This window comes from Cynocephalus volans, chromosome 6, assembly GCF_027409185.1.
Source record: "Cynocephalus volans isolate mCynVol1 chromosome 6, mCynVol1.pri, whole genome shotgun sequence".
NCBI lineage: Eukaryota > Metazoa > Chordata > Mammalia > Dermoptera > Cynocephalidae > Cynocephalus > Cynocephalus volans.
The window spans coordinates 152,447,264-152,466,977 of NC_084465.1; the positions used below are offsets into that span (position 1 = coordinate 152,447,264).

The 19,714-nt window shown below is 40.4% G+C and overlaps 1 protein-coding gene across 3 annotated transcripts in view; it reads left to right on the plus strand.

The window, feature by feature from the left end:
• The window catches only part of CCNY (cyclin Y), a 218,041-nt gene that overhangs the window by 87,770 nt on the left and 110,557 nt on the right, over positions 1 to 19,714 (plus strand). The gene's annotated exons all lie outside the window — the stretch shown is intronic.

Below are 19,714 nucleotides of genomic sequence, written 5' to 3' on the forward strand. Positions count from 1 at the left end.
GTCTGCAGAAGGTTAGTGAACAGAAAGTTGGTTGGAAGCAAATATGAGACTAGGAGTCAGAAGTCGCAGTTACCCATTCCTGCCAGCAGCTATAGGATAAGTCACTTACCTCCCTCATAATTAATTTTGTCATCTGTAAAATAATGGAAATAACTATCCATTCTGCACATTTACGCGCTTATTATGAAGGTGAAATAAGATAGAACGTACATAACGGCTCCTTGTAACAGATTAAGCCCAATGTGTAAATTAAACCCGCATACCCTTGGAGAGCAGTGTTGCCTAATGGTCCTGTGGGTATTATGGGACCATGTGGCCCATCTGCATGAAGATAAGTAATGTGAAAGATTATTTTTATACTAAAACAGTCACACAAACACATTGTATTATAGTATACAATGCTTACCTTTATTTGAAAGATGAAACATGACATGGTCAAGATGCCATTGCATCTCTTTGCCCTTTCTGAGTTACATATTTCCTTATTTTTGTTCATTAGACTACCTCAGTGACAAACTTGGAGAACTGTTGGTATAGTCAGAAGCTTTTGTGTTCAGGAGTTAATGGACTTGTGCTCAGATGTCATTACTAATTCTTCTTGGGCCTCAGTTTCCTCATCTCTACTGTCAGCGTGTTAAATACTAGGTTTTGTTGAAGATTAAATGAAATAACTTCTGGCACATAATGGTGGGTAAGATGTTTAAGTTCTTCTCCTTATTACGATGGTAGTAGTGATGATGGATATGGATATTTCCCCCTGTAGTTTTGAAGGAGAAAGTTCCTTATAGATAGAGGTGGTCAGCAGAACTTCTAAGAAGTAAGGGAGATGTAAGTTGGATTATGAGAGAAGGATACAATTTAGATAGTGGATGAGAGGCCATTTCAGGTGGAGAGAGAAACCCAGAGATGGGAACTGAGAGGTGGGAAGGAGCAGGGTCAGTATCAGCTGGGCATGGGGGGGAGCGTGAGGGTGGGCAGGAAGGACTCAGGGAGGGAGCAGGGGGAGGGAAGCCAGGGAAATTCTAGGTGTGGGGGCCTTGAGTGCCAGGCAGGGAATTTGGACTTTGTCTTTTGAAAGAGGCAGGGTTTTCGAAAGGTACGTGTGGTGGAGGGATGCAGTGCTCACAAAATAATTCTTTCCAAGATAAATTAATTCTTATAAGTCTCCCCACTCCTCATTGCCTATCTATGAAGATTGTTTTGGGACACAAAGGGACAGCCACTCTGAAGAGTCTGTGCTCCTCCTACACTCCCTTTTCTTGGAGTCCAGCTCAGGTCAGCTGTTGCTTCTGACTCCATGGCTGGGTCAGTGTCGGGTTTTCTGCTGCTGCCATTTCGTGCTTTACCTCTGTATGTGGCTGAAGGGCTTCCAGTTGGTCTCCAGCAGGCAACTGGGAGGTCACCCGGCTTCACCTGAGCTCACTGTGTTATCAGCCCTCATCCTGCTCTGCTCGGGCCTTGCTCTAAGGAGAGATGCATGTGATGATCATGATGTTTCTGAGGTTGGACTTAAAATGCCAGCTTTGTCTCTTTCATGATATGTGGCAGGAAGGTGGCACGGAAATACACCTTGAAAGAGGAGCACTCGCTTTTACCCATGTTACTCTTTTTCTCCTTGTTTTGAGATCCTTGGATAAATGGTACCTTTTTAGAACTTGTGCTGGCTTTGACTTCTGTCCATTTGATGAAAATGCAATTTTCAAAAAGCTTACAAGGAGTTAATTTTTAAAATATTTGTTTTTCCTTTCCTATTGGTGATCTGGTTTACAGATTTATAATTTATCCGTTTCTTAAGTTGTATATTTGGCATCACTTGATGGAATTGGGTTTGAAATGCCAAAGTACATGAGGGTTTTAATGTTATATTTGTCTCAGGCAAAGGTCTGATGAATTGAAATCGTATTTTTCCCTAGCTGTGTTGTGGCCTTATGATCAACATGTATAGAATGCTTTCCCATTCAATTAATATTTGACTATTAAAAATATCCTTTTAAGTGAAGCTAATATGAATATAGTGAGAGTAGGCTTGGCAACTTCAAGGATGTCATAAAATCTGTAGCAGTGTTTAAATAAGTGTAAATACTTAACTGTTTCCATTGAACTTTTAGCTGAATTCTTCCATGTTTTGTCTTCAGGTTGGGACTTTTTCTTGTTCTTTTAAAAAGTCTTAAAATTAGTCAAGACTGAATAGACAATAAAATGGAAAGGAATGAAAATAGTATATAGAGGAAATTGTCCCCTTTCTCCCACAGCCTCTCCTGGTCACTAGATGCCATATTCTCTGCAGACTGTATCTCTCCAGAGTGAGTCTCTGCATTTATTGAAATATAGATATAAATATATACTCACCTTCATACAGATGATCATATACAGTACGCACTGTCCTGGCTCAGCTTAGTTTCCATAACAGCATATCTTTTTGTATCTGGTATGTAAATTTCTAACATTCCTTTAATTGTTATGTAGTATTCTTCTCGTTTATTTAACCAGTCCTCTATTAGTGGACATTTAAATTATTTCCAGTCTTTCACAGTTATTCAGTGAATATCTTTGTATATAGCAGGTCATTTTGTATATGTAGGAGCTATGTAGTTGTCTTAAAGATATCTGCTACTTACATTTAGAACCACATCAGCGTAACACTTTATGCTTTAACTGTCACATGTAATTTGGAAAATTCAAGAGGAAAAAGAAAGCCTTTTATATTTACCTATATTTTTACATACCCTGTTCTTTTTTCCTTTCTGATGTTTTATCATTTCCTTTCTGTTTAGAGAACATCCTTTAGCCGTTCTTTCAGGGTAGGTCTGCTGGCAAGAGATTCTCTTAGTTTCAGGAGAGTAACATCTTGATTTCTTCCTCATTCCTGAAGGATATTTTCGCTGAGTACAGGATTCCAGGTTGACAGTTCTTTCCTTTCAGCACCTGAAAAGGATTGTGCCACTCTCTTCTGGCTTCCGTGTTTTCTGATGAACAATCTGCTGTCATTCAGATTGAGTTTTTCCGCCCTTAGGTAGGTGTCATCTTTCTTTGTCTGCTTTAACAATTTTTTTTTTTTGTCTTTAGTTTTTAGAAGTTTAATGATGATGTGCATTGACATGGATTTCTTTGAGTTTATTCTGTTTGGGATCTGTTCAGCTTTTTCATTCTGTAGGTTTATGAATCTTGCCAAATTTGGGAACTTTTCAATTATTATTTTTTCAAGTACCTTTTAAGTCCTGTCTTTATCTTTTCTCCTTTTGGAACTCTGATGACCCAAATGTTAGATCTTTTGTCATAGTCCCACAGGTCCCTGTGACTTTATTAATTTTTTTTTTTTCTTAAATTTTAGTCTCTGAGGGAGTTTAGATGTGTTGTCCCCTCCAAAACTCATGTGGAAATTTGATCTTCAATGTGGCAGTGTTGGAAACTGATTGAGTCATGGGGGCGGATCCCTCCTGAATGGATTAATGCTCTCCCTGGGGAGGGGGGATTAATGAGTGAGTTCCCTCGAGACCTGATTGTTTAAAGGACCCTGGCACCTCCTTCTCTCGCTCTCTTGCTTCCTCTCGCCATGTGATCTGCTTGTACCCACCGGCTGCCTGCCACTTTTTTGCCGTAAGTAGAAGCAGCCTGAGGCCTGTGCCAGATGCAACTGTCTCAGAATCATAAGCCAAATAAACCTCTCTTCTTTATAAATTACCCGGTCTCAGGTAATTCTGTTATAGCAACACAAAATGGACTGAAACAGTCTCTTTCTGGATAATGTCTTTTGTTCCATCTTTCTTTTTTTTTTTTTTTAAATTTTATTTTGTCGATATACATTGTGGCTGATTATTGTTGCCCATCACCAGAACCTTCCTCCCTCCAAACTCCCCCCTCCCCCCACCAATGTCCCCTCTGTTTGCTTGTCATATCAACTTCAAATAATTGTGGTTGTTATATCTTCTCCCCCTCCCCCATTTTTTTTTTGTGTGTGTCTGTGTGTGTGAATTTATATATTAATTTATAGCTCCCACCAATAAGTGAGAACATCTGGTATTTCTCTTTCTGTGCCTGACTTGTTTCACTTAATATAATTCTCTCGAGGTCCATCCATGTTGTTGCAAATGGCAGTATTTCATTCGTTTTTATAGCTGAGTAGTATTCCATTGTGTAGATGTACCACATTTTCCGTATCCACTCATCTGATGATGGACATTTGGGCTGGTTCCAGCTCTTGGCTATTGTAAAGAGTGCTGCGATGAACATTGGGGAACAGGTATACCTTCGACTTGATGATTTCCATTCCTCTGGGTATATTCGCAACAGTGGGATAGCTGGGTCGTATGGTAGATCTATCTGCAATTGTTTGAGGAACCTCCATACCATTTTCCATAGAGGCTGCACCATTTTGCAGTCCCACCAAAAATGTATGAGAGTTCCTTTTTCTCTGCAACCTCACCAGCATTTATCGTTCATAGTCTTTTGGATTTTAGCCATCCTAACTGGGGTTAGATGGTATCTCAATGTGGTTTTGATTTGCATTTCCCGGATGCTGAGTGATGTTGAGCATTTTTTCATATGTCTGTTGGCCATTTGTATATCTTCCTTAGAGAAATGCCTCCTTAGCTCTTTTGCCCATTTTTTAATTGGGTTGCTTGTTTTTTTCTTGTAAAGTTGTTTGAGTTCCTTATATATTCTGGATATTAATCCTTTGTCAGATGTATATTTTGCAAATATTTTCTCCCACTCTGTTGGTTGTCTTTTAACTGTTAATTATCTCTTTTGCTGTGCAGAAGCTTTTTAGTTTGATATAATCCCATTAGTTTATTTTTCCTTTGGTTGCCCGTGCTTTTGGGGTCATATTCATGAAGTCTGTGTCCAGTCCTATTTCCTGAAGTGTTTCTCCTATGTTTTCCTTAAGAAGTTTTATTGTTTCAGGGTGTATATTTAAATTCTTAATCCATTTTGAGTTGATTTTAGTATATGGTGAGAGGTATGGGTCTAGTTTCATTCTCCTGCATATGGATATCCAGTTATCCCAGCACCATTTGCTGAAGAGGCAGTCCCTTCCCCAGTGAACAGGCTTGGTGCCTTTGTCAAAGATCAGATGGCAGTAAGTGTGTGGGTTGATTTCTGGATTCTCTATTCTATTCCATTGATCAGTGTGTCTGTTTTTATGCCAGTACCATACTGTTTTGGTTATTATAGCTTTGTAGTATAGCTTAAAGTCAGGTAGTGTTATGCCTCCAGCTTTATTTTTTTTGCTCAGCATTGCTTTGGCAATGTGTGGTCTTTTATTATTCCATATAAATGTCTGGATAGTTCTTTCCATTTCTGAGAAAAATGTCATTGGAATTTTGATGGGGATTGCATTGAATTTGTATATCACTTTGGGTAGTATGGACATTTTCACTATGTTGATTCTTCCAATCCAAGATCATGGGATATCTTTCCATCTTCTTGTATCCTCTCTAATTTCTCTCAGCAGTGGTTTGTAGTTCTCATTATAGAGATTTTTCACCTCCTTGGTTAACTCAATTCCTAAGTATTTTATTTTTTTGGTGGCTATTGTAAATGAGCAGGCTTTCTTGATTTCTTGTTCTGCATGTTCACTATTGGAGAAAAGAAATGCTACTGATTTTTGCGTGTTGATTTTGTATCCTGCTACTGTGCTGAAATCATTTATCAATTCCAACAGTTTTTTTGTAGAGGTTTTAGACTGTTCGATATATAGGATCATGTCATCTGCAGACAGGGACAGTTTGACTTCCTCTTTTCCAATCTGGATGCCCTTTATTTCCTTCTCTTCTCTGATTGCTCTGGCTAGTACTTCCAACACTATGTTGAATAGGAGTGGTGAGAGTGGGCATCCTTGTCTAGTTCCTGTTCTTAAAGGAAAAGCTTTCAGCTTTTCCCCATTCAGGATGATATTGGCAGTGGGTTTGTCATATATGGCTTTAATTATGTTGAGATACTTTCCCTCTATACCTAACTTATAGAGGGTCTTTGTCATGAATGAGTGCTGAACTTTATCAAATGCTTTTTCAGCATCTATAGAGATGATCATATGGTCCTTGTGTTTGACTTTGTTAATTTGGTGTATCACATTTATTGATTTCCGTATGTTGAACCAACCTTACATTCCTAGGATGAATCCCTCTTGATTGTGCTGAATAATTTTACGTATGTGTTGTTGTATTCTGTTTGCTAGTATTTTATTGAGGATTTTTGCATCTATATTCATCAAGGATATCGGCCTGTAGTTTTCTTTTTTGGTTATATCTTTACCTGGTTTTGGTATCAGTATGATGTTTGCTTCATAGAATGAGTTTGGGAGATTTATGTCTGTTTCAATCTTTTGGAATAGTTTGTAAAGAATAGGTGTCAATTCTTCTTTGAATGTTTGGTAAAATTCTGCTGTGAATCCATCTGGTCCTGGGATTTTCTTTGTTGGGAGCCTTCTGATAACAGCTTCAATCTCCTTTACTGTTATTGGTCTGTTCAAATTTTCTACGTCTTCATGGTTCAGTTTTGGGAGCTTGTGTGTGTCCAGAAATTTATCCATTTCCTCCAGATTTTCAAATTTGTTGGCGTATAGTTGTTTATAGTAGTCTCGAATGATTCCTTGTATTTCAGATGAATCAGTTGTAATATTGCCTTTTTCATTTCTAATTTTTGTTATTTCAATCTTCCCTCTTCTTTTTTTTGTTAGCCATGCTAATGGTTTGTCAATTTTATTTACCTTTTCAAAAAACCAACTTTTTGATTCATTGATCTTTTGTATTGTTTTTTGGGTTTCAATTTCCTTCAGTTCTGCTCTGATCTTAATGATTTCTTTCCGTCTGCTAACTTTAGGTTTGGATTGTTCTTGTTTTTCTAGTTCTTTAAGGTGAAGTGTTAGGTTGTTCACTTGCCATCTTTCCATTCTTCTGAGATGAGCATTTAATGCAATAAATTTCCCCCTTAATACTGCTTTTGCAGTATCCCACATGTTTTGGTATGATGTATCATTATTTTCATTAGTTTCAATAAATTTTTTGATTTCCTGCTTGATTTCTTCTTGGTCCCATATGTCATTAAGTAGAATGCTGTTTAATTTCCATGTGTTTGTATAGTTTCCAGAGTTTCGTTTGTTATTAATATCTAGTTTTAATCCATTGTGGTCCGAGAAAATACATGGGACAATTCCAATTTTTTTGAATTTATTGAGACTTGATTTGTGACCTAATATGTGATCTATCCTGGAGAATGATCCATGTGCTGATGAGAAGAATGAATATTCTGAGGTTGTTGGATGGAATGTTCTGTAGATATCTGCCAATTCCAATTGGTCTAGAGTCTTGATTAGATCTTGTGTTTCTCTACTGATTCTTTGCCTAGATGATCTGTCTAATATTGACAGTGGGGTGTTCAGGTCCCCTGCTATTATGGTATTAGTGTCTATTTCCTTCTTTAGGTTTAATAGAGTTTGTTTTATAAATCTGGCTGCTCCATCATTGGGTGTGTACATATTTATGATTGTTATGTCTTCTTGATGGATCAGTCCTTTTATCATTAAGTAGTGTCCCTCATTGTCTCTTTTTATGGTTTTTAGTTTAAAGTCTATTTTGTCAGATATAAGAATAGCTACTCCAGCTCGTTTTCTTTTCTGTTTGCATGGTAAATCTTTTTCCATCCTTTCACTCTTAGTCCATGTGAATCTTTATGGGTGAGGTGGATCTCTTGTAGGCAGCATATAGTTGGGTCCTCCTTTTTGATCCAGTCAGCCAGTCTTTTTTTTTTTTGATTGGGGAATTTAAGCCTTTTACCTTAAGAGTTGTTATTGAAAGGTGTTGATTTATTCCTAGCATTTTATTGGTTGTTTGGTTGTCTTAGGTGTCTTTTGTTCCTTGCTTTCTGATTTACTGTTTGGTTTCTTTGTTTGTTGGTTCCTTAGGTTGTAGATAGCGTTTTTGTTTGTTTGTTTTCTCTTCATGAATTCCATTTTTATTATACTAGTGGATTTTGATTTTTCTTGGGTTTTTATGGCAGTGGTAGCTATTTTTCAGGATCCATCCCCAGTACTCCCTTGAGGATTTCTTGTAAGGGTGGTCGTGTGGTAGTGTACTCCCGCAGTTTTTGTTTGTCTGAGAAATATACTATTTGCACTTCATTTTGGAAGGATAGCCTTGCAGGGTAGAGTATTCTTGGCTGGCAATCTTTGTCTTTTAGTATTTTGAAAATATCATCCCATTCCTTTCTAGCTTTTAGGGTTTGTGATGAAAAGTCTGATGTTAGCCTGATTGGGGCTCCCTTTTAGGTAATTTGACGCTTCTCTCTTGCAGCTTTTAAGATTCTCTCTTTGTCTCTGAGTTTTGCCAATTTGGGTATAACATGTCTTGGACAAGGCCTTTTTGGGTTGAATACATTTGGAGATTGTTGAGCTTCCTGGATCTGAAGATCTGTAATTTTTCCTATACCTGGGAAGTTTTCTGCCACTATTTTGTTGAATATGTTTTCAATGCAATCTTCATTTTCCTCCCCTTCTGGAATACCGATGACTCGTTTATTTGAGCGCTTAAGGTTGGTTGTCTGATATCTCTCTCAGATTTTCTTCAATGTCTTTGATTCATTTTTCTTTCTTTTTGTCTGCTTGTGTTATTTCAAACAGCCCATCTTCAAGTTCAGAGGTTCTCTCTTCAACTTCTACAAGCGTGCTGGTTAAACTCTCCGTTTTGTTTTTTATTTCGCTGAATAACTTCTTCAGTTCAGGAAGTTCTGCTACGTTTTTTTTCAGGACATTAATTTCCTTGTACATTTCCTCTTTCAGGTCCTGTATACTTTTCCTCATTTCATCATGATGTCTAGCTGAGTTTTCTTGTATCTCATTCAGTTTCCTTAGAATTATCACTCGAAATTCCTTGTCAGTCATTTCAAGGGCTTCTTGTTCTATAGGATCTAGAGTTTGAGATTTATTAACTTTTGGTGGTGTACTTTCTTGATTTTTTGTATTTCTGGTTTCTTTTTTTTGATGTTTATTCATTGTGGCAGGGGGTTTCACAGTCCACCGGTTTGAGACTCTTGACTAACTAAGATGTTGCTGTGGTTGCCAATTTGGTATGGCTACCTCCGTGACTGCTCAGTTGGCCTCTAGTTGCCTCAGGTCCTGGGCCTCTCCGGGGAGCCACCCCTCTGGTCAGCTTGGACTCTGCTGGGCTGCTGGATCACGGTGCGGTACCGCAGGGTGTGTGGTCTCTGCTGAGCTTTCACTTCCTCTGCAGGACTTCTCTCTGTTCCGTGCGCTCTGTCCCGGGCTGTTGGATCGTGCAGTGGCAACCCCACAGGGTGTGTGGTTTCTGTCGAGTCTCTGCCTCCCTAGGCAACATCTCCCTGCTCTGTGCGCACTGGGCTGGGCTGGGACGTGTCTTCTGCACCCCTCGTCTGTCAGCTGGGCCTTCAAGATCCTGCTCAGCACCGCCTCGCCCAGGAAGTCTACGAGGTTTCTGCTAGGCGCAGACGACCGGTCACTCTGGGTGCCTTTGTAGCACTGTGTAGCACTTTCTCGGGACTTATCACCTTCCTCCTGTTATCGCGGTTATTTGTGTACTTGTCTTATCTCCCACACCAGAGCATGAGCTCCTTGGGGGAGGAGCCCGCAGCACATGGTTCACCTTTGTATCCCCCCGGCACGGACCGAGTCAGATGCCCGCCCGCAGTCAGCTCTCCGGCAGGTTCAAGCAGACTTGGGAACTCTCCAACCACACTATTCCTAACCAGAAATCGGTTAGGCATTTTTTTGAACTGGTGGCTGCAGAGATGGTATCTGCCTCCCAGTAACAGGAAGTTTACCAGGGGCCGGAGCCCAGGGTGCGGTGGAGTGACAGTTCGCCCAGCCCGTAGTTCCTTGCCCTTCCGATGCTGGCCGGGGACGCCCCATGCCACCAGCCCCGCAAGAGAACTGCGGAGGGAGTGGGAGGGGAGGCCAGCCCGCAGGCCCCAGGAAGCCCTGCGCCGGGGCAAGCAAGTGGGAGGGCTCAGTGAGGAGCCGAGCTGGGCGAGGAGGACAGGCTTGGCTGAGCCGGGCCGGAGCTGCCACCACCTGAGAAAATGGAGGCAGCCCCGGGGGCGGTGAGTGGCCCGGTGACGCAGGCGGAAGCCGGGCGGGCGTCTGCCCCCCGAGCAGGGTCAGGTAGGGGGCACTCACAGGGCTGGGTCGGGGGTCACTCACAGGGCTGTGCCAGGTCGGGCGGCTCCCTCTGTGCCTCTGCTTTGTCGCCGTCCCTGTTCTCAGCCGCTACCGCCTCGGGCTGCTCAGTCGGTCCCGCAGCGTGGCTCAGGCGTTCCCAGGAATCTTCTTTTATGCCGGCCTGAAACCTCGAATCCTGAATCGGGCAGCTGGCCACCTTCAGAGCGGCCCCAGCTTCCGGGATCCTGGCTGCATCAACAGCAGCCCTGGCGCCATGTTTCCTGTTTAGAGACTCGCTTTTGCATCTGAGAAACAGTTCTTTTCCTGCTCCATACTTCAAAGCTGTTGCCTGTAAACGAGACAGCCTCTCCTGCCAAGGGCAAAGTGGCGGTCACCCCCCACGACCGGCCACCAGCAGCAGTCCTCCCTTAAGAGACGGCAAGAGGAAGGTCCACAAGTTTCCCGGCTGCCTAAGGCCCAGTGGCCACCTTTTCCACCTCAGCTACTCCGCGCCAACCGCTGCAGCCACCGCCATCTTGAAGAATTGTTCCATCTTTCATTTCACTGATTCTTTCCTCTATTCCTTCCATTCTGCTGTTGATCCCATCTACTGAACTTTTTACTTTAGCTGTTGTATTTATCAATTCTAAAATTTCTATTTGATACTGCTTATATCTTTTCTTCTTTTTACTGAGACTCTCTTCCATTGTTCCTGCTTTCTGTTTTTTCATTCATGTGTGTTTGTAATTGCTCATTGGAAAATTTTATCATGGCTGCTTTAAAATCTGTCAGATAATATCTCTGTCATCTTGTGCTGGTATATGAGTACATTGTCTTTATTTCATTCAGTTTGAGACTTTCCAGCTTCTTGGTGTGATGATTGGTTTTTGATTGAAACCTGGACATTTTCTTAGCATGTTAGGAGACCCTGGATCTTTAACTTCCGTTCTAGTTGACTTGTAACATTGCTCTGGCAGGGGATAGAGGGGCACTGCCTTGTTACTGCATGGTAGAGAAAGATCAGGTTCCCCGTTTAGCCTCAGTTGACACTCAAGGGATAGGTGGGTGGGGCTCTTTGATATGGCAGGTGGGAGTCCCACCTCCCCACATTGTTTTCATTGACAGTGCAGTGGGGTGGAGGAGTGATCATTACTGGCCAACGGAGGATGAAGATTCCAGCTCCCTACATGGCCTTCTTTGACCCTACCCTGGCAGGGGTGTTGGAGTACCTTGTTACCACCTCACAAGGGTAGATGTTTAGGCTCCGCACTCAGCCTTTGTTGTTGTGGGTGGGGCTGGGGCCACAGTCTTTTCTGTGGTGCCTGTCTGGAGTAGAGTGGTTATTGTCTAAAAGTTTTCTGTCTTGCTAGATGAGCTCCTAACTGTTCCTTTGGCTAAAGACAGCAGGCATTTTTAATTTTTTTGTTTTTGTCTGCACCCATTTGCGTTTTCAGGTTTCCTGCTTCTTTAGCTCCAAGTCTGAGATATATTGAGGCAGAAAGAAAACCCAGAGAACTCACCACTGAGTCATTCCTCTGGTCCTGATGTCCCTAGCCAGCCTGCTTTTTTCTTTTCACCCTTTGGAGTCTTCTTATGTTTGATATATAATGTCCAGGGATTTCAGTTGTATTTGTCAAGAGGAATAGAGAAAGCTACATCTACTCCATCATCCTGGCAGTAGGAGTGGTATATGCATTTTAAATTTTGATACGTATTTCCAAATTGTAGGCCACAGACTTTACATTTCCCACCAACAATATATTAGTGTGCCTGGGTCAGTTTGGGAGTTTACAAAAGCAGAAAACTCTTTGGTATCAAAAGTCCCATGACCCATGAGATTTGGTTTTAATGCTGTGGTGGGAGAATCAGAGAGGATCACTCAACATTGTTCTTTATGACCAGGAAAGGCTGAGTCACTACAGGGTGTCCTTATTTGGCTTTCCATGGGCTTGAGATTCCTACGTTTTCCACCCTCCTCCACCAGGCAGAAGCAGACAGAAGGAGAAATCCACCAGAGATAGATACAAGGTGTTCACTGTGTACACCTGTGTGAGTAGCATGCCACTCCCCCTCTGTCCCTATCAAGAAAGGGATTCCCCCCAACTGTGCTCTGTCTTGCATCCTTGCCTTTGGAAACTGGGTCTCTGGGATCTCGAGGCTGCATAGCATTTGGAAGGAGTGCTTGGTCCCTACTCAGGCCCTGTCACTCACTGGCTATAGGACCTGGGGTTGGTGTCAAATGCCTTCTGCGTATTTGCTAGTGAAAGGAATTAAACTGGATGATTCAAAGATTCATTGCTGCTCTAAAGTTAGTTATGTGATTCTAATTTGCTTCAGATTCTTAAAAGGTATTCATGAAAACTTAGTTTGGTGAGTTACCTTGGTTAGGGCAGATATCTAGCCCATTTTCAAGCTTCCTAAGAACGGCTCAGGAATTCCTGTTTGCTGTGATGGAATATTTTCTGAATTTCTTAAGAGAACTGTTCTACATACCCCTGGGGGATTTCCTGATTCTCCTTGATGGATGCTCAGAATTTAGAGGTTTGGGAATACCAAGGGCTGCCCTCACGTCTCTCCAGAGATAATAGTGTATTGCTTAATCTTTGGCAAGCATGCCCACCTGTAACTGAACTGTGGACTCAGACTGCTGTGTAGTTCCACATGTTACACATGCACCAGCAGCAGGAAAAATGTGTGCGTGGGGGAGACAAATGCTGGCTCCCTCTCCTGCCACTGAAAGTCACAGAACAGAATTGCAAAATCCAGATCTCTCTTTAGTATCCACAGGTCCAGTTTTGCCGAGAAAGGAAAAGCAAGAGTGAGCTAGCATAGAAATAAATGATTATCTGTTTTTATCTAGCATGGAGAAGGGCACTGGGGAAGTATACAGATGCTATTCTAAGCTCCAGCAACAAACAAAATAACCATGGAGGACAAGCAGTCTGGCAGAAGAAGCAGAGTAAGATATAGTGAAAGGAGAAAGTAGTCACCACAAATTATTTTTATAACCACTCAGAAGTAATGAGGAGTGTCTCATTTATAGGCCTGATTAGGGAATGAAGTGAATTGCATAATGTGACTTTTCTTAAAAATGGAAAGTTACCTTTTAATTTTAACTATATTTGATGGAAATCATACAAATATGATGTAGTTGGAAGCACATTAACTACTTGGTAAGTCCTTGGGAGATCATTTTGTCTTCATTTGTCCCTCTGTAAAGGAGGCTGATGATCTCTAAGGTCCATTCCAGTTCTGAAATTCAGCAAGTACATAGCATGTATGATGGACTTTCTTGTTTTGTAGTATTGAATCTTTTATATAAGATTCAACTTCTTCTTGGCAATTCATCAGTTATTAAACTGTGCTGAAATATAGAGCAGTCTGTAGCCTCATCTGAGATGTGTGGAAATATTTGCTCTGACCTTCCGTTGGCCCGAAAGGCTTTACTGCTAAAAACAGTGCTTTTAAAAATTATATTTGTTTCTATTTATAGCAATAATAAATGCTTATCATAGGAATTTGAAAAATTGAATACAAATACAATGAAGAAAACAAATACGCATTTTGAATTCCACCCCTCAGATAATCACTTTTAACATTTTGTGTATTTCCTTTCAGTTTATTTCTTCTAATATGTTCTTTTATATGGTTGAAATCACCCTATATTTATGGATTTTTTCTTTCTTTTTTTTTTTTTAATTTTATTTAATATCTTCTAGTAAGCATTTTGCAATCGTATTAAAGTTTTTTACAACCCAGCAGACTTGGATTCAAATCCCCGTTTTCCCACCATTATGGCTGATGACCTTGCATATCTCACCTTTGTAAGCCTCAGTTTCCATTTGTAAAATGGGGGTAAAAATGCTTCCTTTTTAGGGTTGCTTTAACTAGCCCCATTAGGACGTTATTAACTTCTGCCATACACAAAACAGATGGACACACATCTCATCTGTGCTGTAAACATTGTGCACAAAGGAAAGGCAAAATGGCAGCGAGTGAGGACAAAAGGATTCTCATATTATCAAAATGCATGATTTTTGTAAAAACAGATATTCGGATTATATAAATAACTTTTTACTTTCAGATGTTTGAAACTTTTTGAGATAATTAGCATTTCAGAGTAAGAGGCTCTTGAATAAATATGTTTCTGTATTTCTTCTATACATAGATAAAAAGAATGGGTACTATTGCTTTTTTTCAACAAACTGTTTTGAAAAAGCTTACTGTAATTATTTTCTGTTTCTTGTGGTATTTCTCACCAGCAGTTTATGAGAACTAATGTACTTATTCTTTACTTAGAAGAGAGTCATTTTGGAAGGATGATACTGGGAGATGGGAGTGAGAAAAGAGTGTGGGACTGTTCTCTGCTTCCCTCTTCCTCCATGCCTCTTAAGTATTAACGTACCATAGACATTCTGTTTTTTCTGGGGAATGACATCTGCATTCCACATATCTAGATCATTCCTAAACATATGTCCAGTCTTGGCCTTTTCCTTAGCTCTGGACCAGAAGTCATCTGACGTTTTTTGGAAAAGGCCATGTGGTCTCTGTCTCAACTACTCAACTCTGCCATTGACCCTCAGGAGCAACCATAGACAAGATGTAAAGGAACAGGCCTGGCTGGGCTCCAAGTCAAGTCAGCCTGGGGCTGGGTTTGCCCACCTCTGCTCCAGACCCTTACTTCGCATGCCTCCTATAGATGATTCTTTCCTAGGTGTCTTCAGAATAAGCTTTGAGATTTTTGGGTGCAGCTTATACCAGTGTTGTAGACCCATGTCCATGGCATCCAGTTTTTGAATATTTGAATATTAGAACAGCTCAAGTAGTGGCGATCACCTGTTGGAAAAAACAGCTCCTAGAAAGAGTCACCTTGGGCAGCAGAAATGATGGAGCCTGAAGCAAATTCCAAAGTAGAATGACACATAATTGAGTACACTGGGACTCCAGTCTCTAGTTATCTTTACTTCTGGTAAGGATTACATACATTTCTTAATAATGCTTGTTAATTATACTATTAGAGAGATAGTCTAACTTATAAATTAACTAAGCTGAAATATGTCTAGCTTTTCATGTAGTGTTGCTGTTTTAAGGCATCTCTTTTCACACATTTTGTTTTAAGTGTTCTTGTGAAGAAGAATGAGTGTTCTTATCATATTGCTGTGGGATTGAGGCACTGAGAAATCATGTGATTTTTCTTCAGCTGAGAGTATTGGGATTGCCAATTCGGAGTTCATTCTAAATTGTGAGCAGCACTTCCATCGTAAGACACCATTTGCCCGAAATATATAGGCAGAGTCCTTTCAGAACTAGAATGGGGCCCCATGTGGTTTGAGGGTAGGGAAGATTCTACAGCATTGACAGGTATTTTGTACTTTTCCTTCTGAATACAGACCTGTTTTACCATGTTGCAGAATGGGGCCATTGTAAACTGAGAACAAATTGGCTTTAAGCTGTTGTTAGCAAAGAAGCAGAAGCCGTCTTCTTTGAAATTACTTTCACTTTGGAAGGAACAGTGAGAAGATGAATAAGAGCTTTCCCAGATGTGATGTGCTTATGGCCTTGGAGAGTGGCACAGCTTCTTTTCCTATGTATCAGCATTCTGTATTTTTCTTTTAGTGCTCTAGTAATATGACTTTAGCTTAGAAATTGGGCTTTTAAATGGAAAAAAGCAGTAAGTTATTAGCATAAACTTGATAAGAGTTAATCCTAATGTATCTTATTTTAAGGTATAGTCACCTTTAATAAAATTCATTTCAGTTAATGAAGCTAATTACCTTTTAAATTGTAAAATAAAAGAAAATATGTTTCTCTGGAAAACAAATTTGGCTTTACGATTTAAGATGACCATGCTTAGGAGAATACCCAGTGTTATAAAAGAATATATGAAAGGAAGTTTTTGTTTATATTTTTAGATAAAATGATGACATAGTTTTTAGAGAAGTTGGATTCATTGTTACATTTTGAATAATAGTTTAGAGTCTAAGTAAAGCAATAGTGAAAGTGGGCCTAGGTATAAAACATGGGATAGAAATGTCATTTAGCCTGTATGATCTGCTGAGAGTGTTGATATCATTCCTGATGTGTAGGGTGGTGTGCTTGGGTTGGACCTATGCATATCCCTAAGTCAGGGCTTGTTGCTCTTCAAGGACTTTCAGTGGTAAGTCAGAGAAATGGCTGTTCTGTTCAGCGATAACAATTTGGGGTGGCAGAAGCTTAAGTCAAATGAGCTATTTATATAAGAACTCAGGAAATGTAAAGAAAGGAGCACCCTCCTGGCTTCTTTGAGTGAAGGCACTAACTAGGTTGGAGTTGGCTTTAAGCAGAATAGAAATGATGCATGCATAACAGAACAGAGGAGGGAAGGTTTTCCAGGCTAGAGGAGGTGAAAATTAGTGGAGAGCAGGGCAAACAATGCCTGTTTTGAGAAATAAAGTTTGATTGGAACAAAGCCATACCTATGCATTTACATCTAGTCTGTGGCTGCTTTTGTTCTGCAATGCAGAGTTGAGTAGTTGCTGTGAGGATTGTATGATCCTCAAAGACTAGAATATTTACTATCTGGTCCTCTGGAGAAAGTTTGCTGACTATCTAGGGGGTAGTTCATGAATAAGTACATCAGTTTGACAGACGTGGAAGATAAGGATATATAGATAGTGTAAATTAAAGTTGGAGCACTAAATAAGGGACAAATTAGATAGCCTTGAATGTTAAGCTTAGAACTTTGAAGCAGAAACAATGTGAGTCATTAAAAGAACATAAAATTAATTCACTGTTCAGTAGCCATCAGCTATACATAAGACTCATAGTGTGGTGGGACAGATGGCTTTATAATTAAGAGGTGGTGAAATAATGAGACTGGAGACTTATAAATTGCTTTGATAGGAGGTACTTTGGTGGGAGTTAGGAAGGTCTGCATACAGGACTTGACATTTGAACATAGTTTTAAAAGACAAATAGGACTTTGAAGGGCAAGGACTTTTCAGCCAGGAGAAAGCCACTTGAAATACAGAGCTGTGAAACAGCATGATTAGTTTGGGGAACAGAAGATACTGTCATGGTTGGAAGATACAGGGTATGCTAGATGGAGTTGGGAGGGGCCAAAGAGAGGAAATGTTGGCCCCACTGATGATGGATGGGGAGAAACCATTGGAGAACTGTGGGTGGCTCATGAACTGATTTATGCTATTTCTCCCCTTCATTTCATATATTTTTCTTTAAAACTTTTATACAAATTAAATTATATTTGTACTTTAAAAAGAGAATTTTGATAAAGCAGTGTGGAGAATGGATTTGGGGGTGGAGGAGATGAGAGGTAGAGATTTAAGTTAGGAGACTATTAGATAGTCCAGGTGACAGATGATGAGGACTTCAATTAAGGTGGTAGAAATAGTGATTGAAGTAAGAGGGGTTTCCAAATAGGAAATAGAATTGACCGGATTTGGGTGTGAAAGGTGAGGGAACAGTAGAGATCAGGACAGATTTTAGTACTTGTGGTTTGACATCAAGGTGATGTGGTGCCATTAACTCAGTTTGGGATTATAGAAAGAAGAGTGCATTTTGGTGGTAGATGAGTTCATGTCTATGGGACGGTAAATGGAACTGCCCACGGGTGGTTGGCAGTGTAGGTCTAGAAGTCAGTGGAGGGGAGTAATCCTTAAAAAATAGATGTTAGCAGGTACTGGAAACAAGTAGTTGAAATTATAGGAGGAGATGAGTTTTCTGAGGGAGAGCCTTTAGAGCAGGAAGTCGAATTTCAGGTAGAGCAGGAAGGGATATCAAATTCCAGGAGGCATATTGCTGCTTCTCCACTACTACTTCCCACTCTCCATCCACAGCATACTCCACTGAACAATTACCGTTCTTTCTCACTGTGTTAGTCCATTTCTGTTGCTTATAACAAAATACCTGGCACTGGGTAACTTGTAAAGAAACGATATTTATTGCTTATAGTTTCAGAGGCTGGGAAGCCCAAAGTCCAGGGAACACATCTAGTGAAGACCTTGTTAGTGGTGACAGTGATGTAGGGGTCTCCCATGGCAGAATGGCAGAGCAGAGAGAGAAAGGAGAGAGAGAGACAGACCTCTTCATTTGCTCTCCTTTTAAAGCCACTAGAACCACTCCCATTATTCCAAGAATGGATCAGTACATTCAGGAGGGTACAGTGCTCACAATCCAAACACCTCTCCGAGGGCCCAACTTTCGACTACCACAGTAGGATTTCCCACCCTCTTAAAACTGTCACATTAGGGACCAAGCCTCAATGAGTTTGGGGGAACATCCAGTCCACTGCAGTTACTGAGCCTGTGTGATCATCAAAATCCTTCTCAAGGCAGTGCACCAGGAATTGACAGTTGGGGCAAAATGTGGATCTTAAATGCAATGGCAAAATATTAGGGTACATAGGAAGAGAATTGCATGGAGAGGCTGAGCAGAGATGCAGAAGTTGAATTCGCATCCATGCCAGGAAAGTTGGAGTACTGTTAGAGCTGAAATGTGTTGGCAGATTTAGGACCAGGAAGTCATTGATGCCTTTGGTGAGAACAGTTTCAATTGAGAGAGACAGAAGCCATGTTTTGAGGCTATTTGGAGCAGGGCGTAGGAGGTGAGAGACTACTTTCCCTGGAAGCTTGATTAAGAAAGGAGGTAGTTAGGGTGGAAACCAGAGGGAAGAAAGGCTGGAGCTTGTGTGTGGAAAACAGTTCATACCTACGTAACTTTTCTCTTGTGTACTAATCCTGCCGATAAATGTTCTTTAACATTTTATTTGGAAGCAACTTTAAACTTAAAGAAAAGTTGGAATAGAAGTAACTTCACCCATAGTCACCAGTTGTTAATGAGTAAGTTGCAGACAGTAGGTGCCCTTTACTTCTAATTCTTTCATGTTTTATGGGCTTTATTTAGCATCCTTTACTCTCATAAGAAAAGGTCATTGGGAAGTCCTGTTAAAATAACCAGAACACCCCCTCCATCCCCCAAAACATTTTATGGTTATTTGTCTCAGGAGAGGCTTAAAAAGGAAATTTGGGACTAGGACTGTACTGGATATTTCTATAATACAAACTCTTCTTTTAGATTTTGGTCTCTGTTGATTGGCTGCTGATCAACAGAAAAGGTAGAAGGAACTGATGACTACTTTAGCTTTTTTCAAATAATAGTGTTTGATTTCACAGTACAGTACTTAATTTATTAATCTTCTGAGAAGTGTGATAATAGATCAGTGAGGTCCAAAAGTCTTCTCTTAAAAATGCTTACATGTCAAATAAATACCTAATACGTCATATACCTGATTGAGACACTAGACAGACTCACTCCGTGGAAAATGTGGGGCTTTTTCCCCCTCTATAAATATAGAACATTTTATTTCATTTAAATAGTACTTAATTGTCCTAAATTAACTAGTTTCCAGAACACATTTGGGTGCAAACAGTCATTTCTCTGTCCTTTTCCTGCCTTTTGTAAAAACATGGTAATGTATTTGAACATACAACTCGTGAACAGGAGTTATAATAAGCTATTACATCAAATTGTGTTTCATGAGCAGCTCCCCTTCTTTGACGGGTCTTTGTGGGCGGTAGTGGTCTTTTT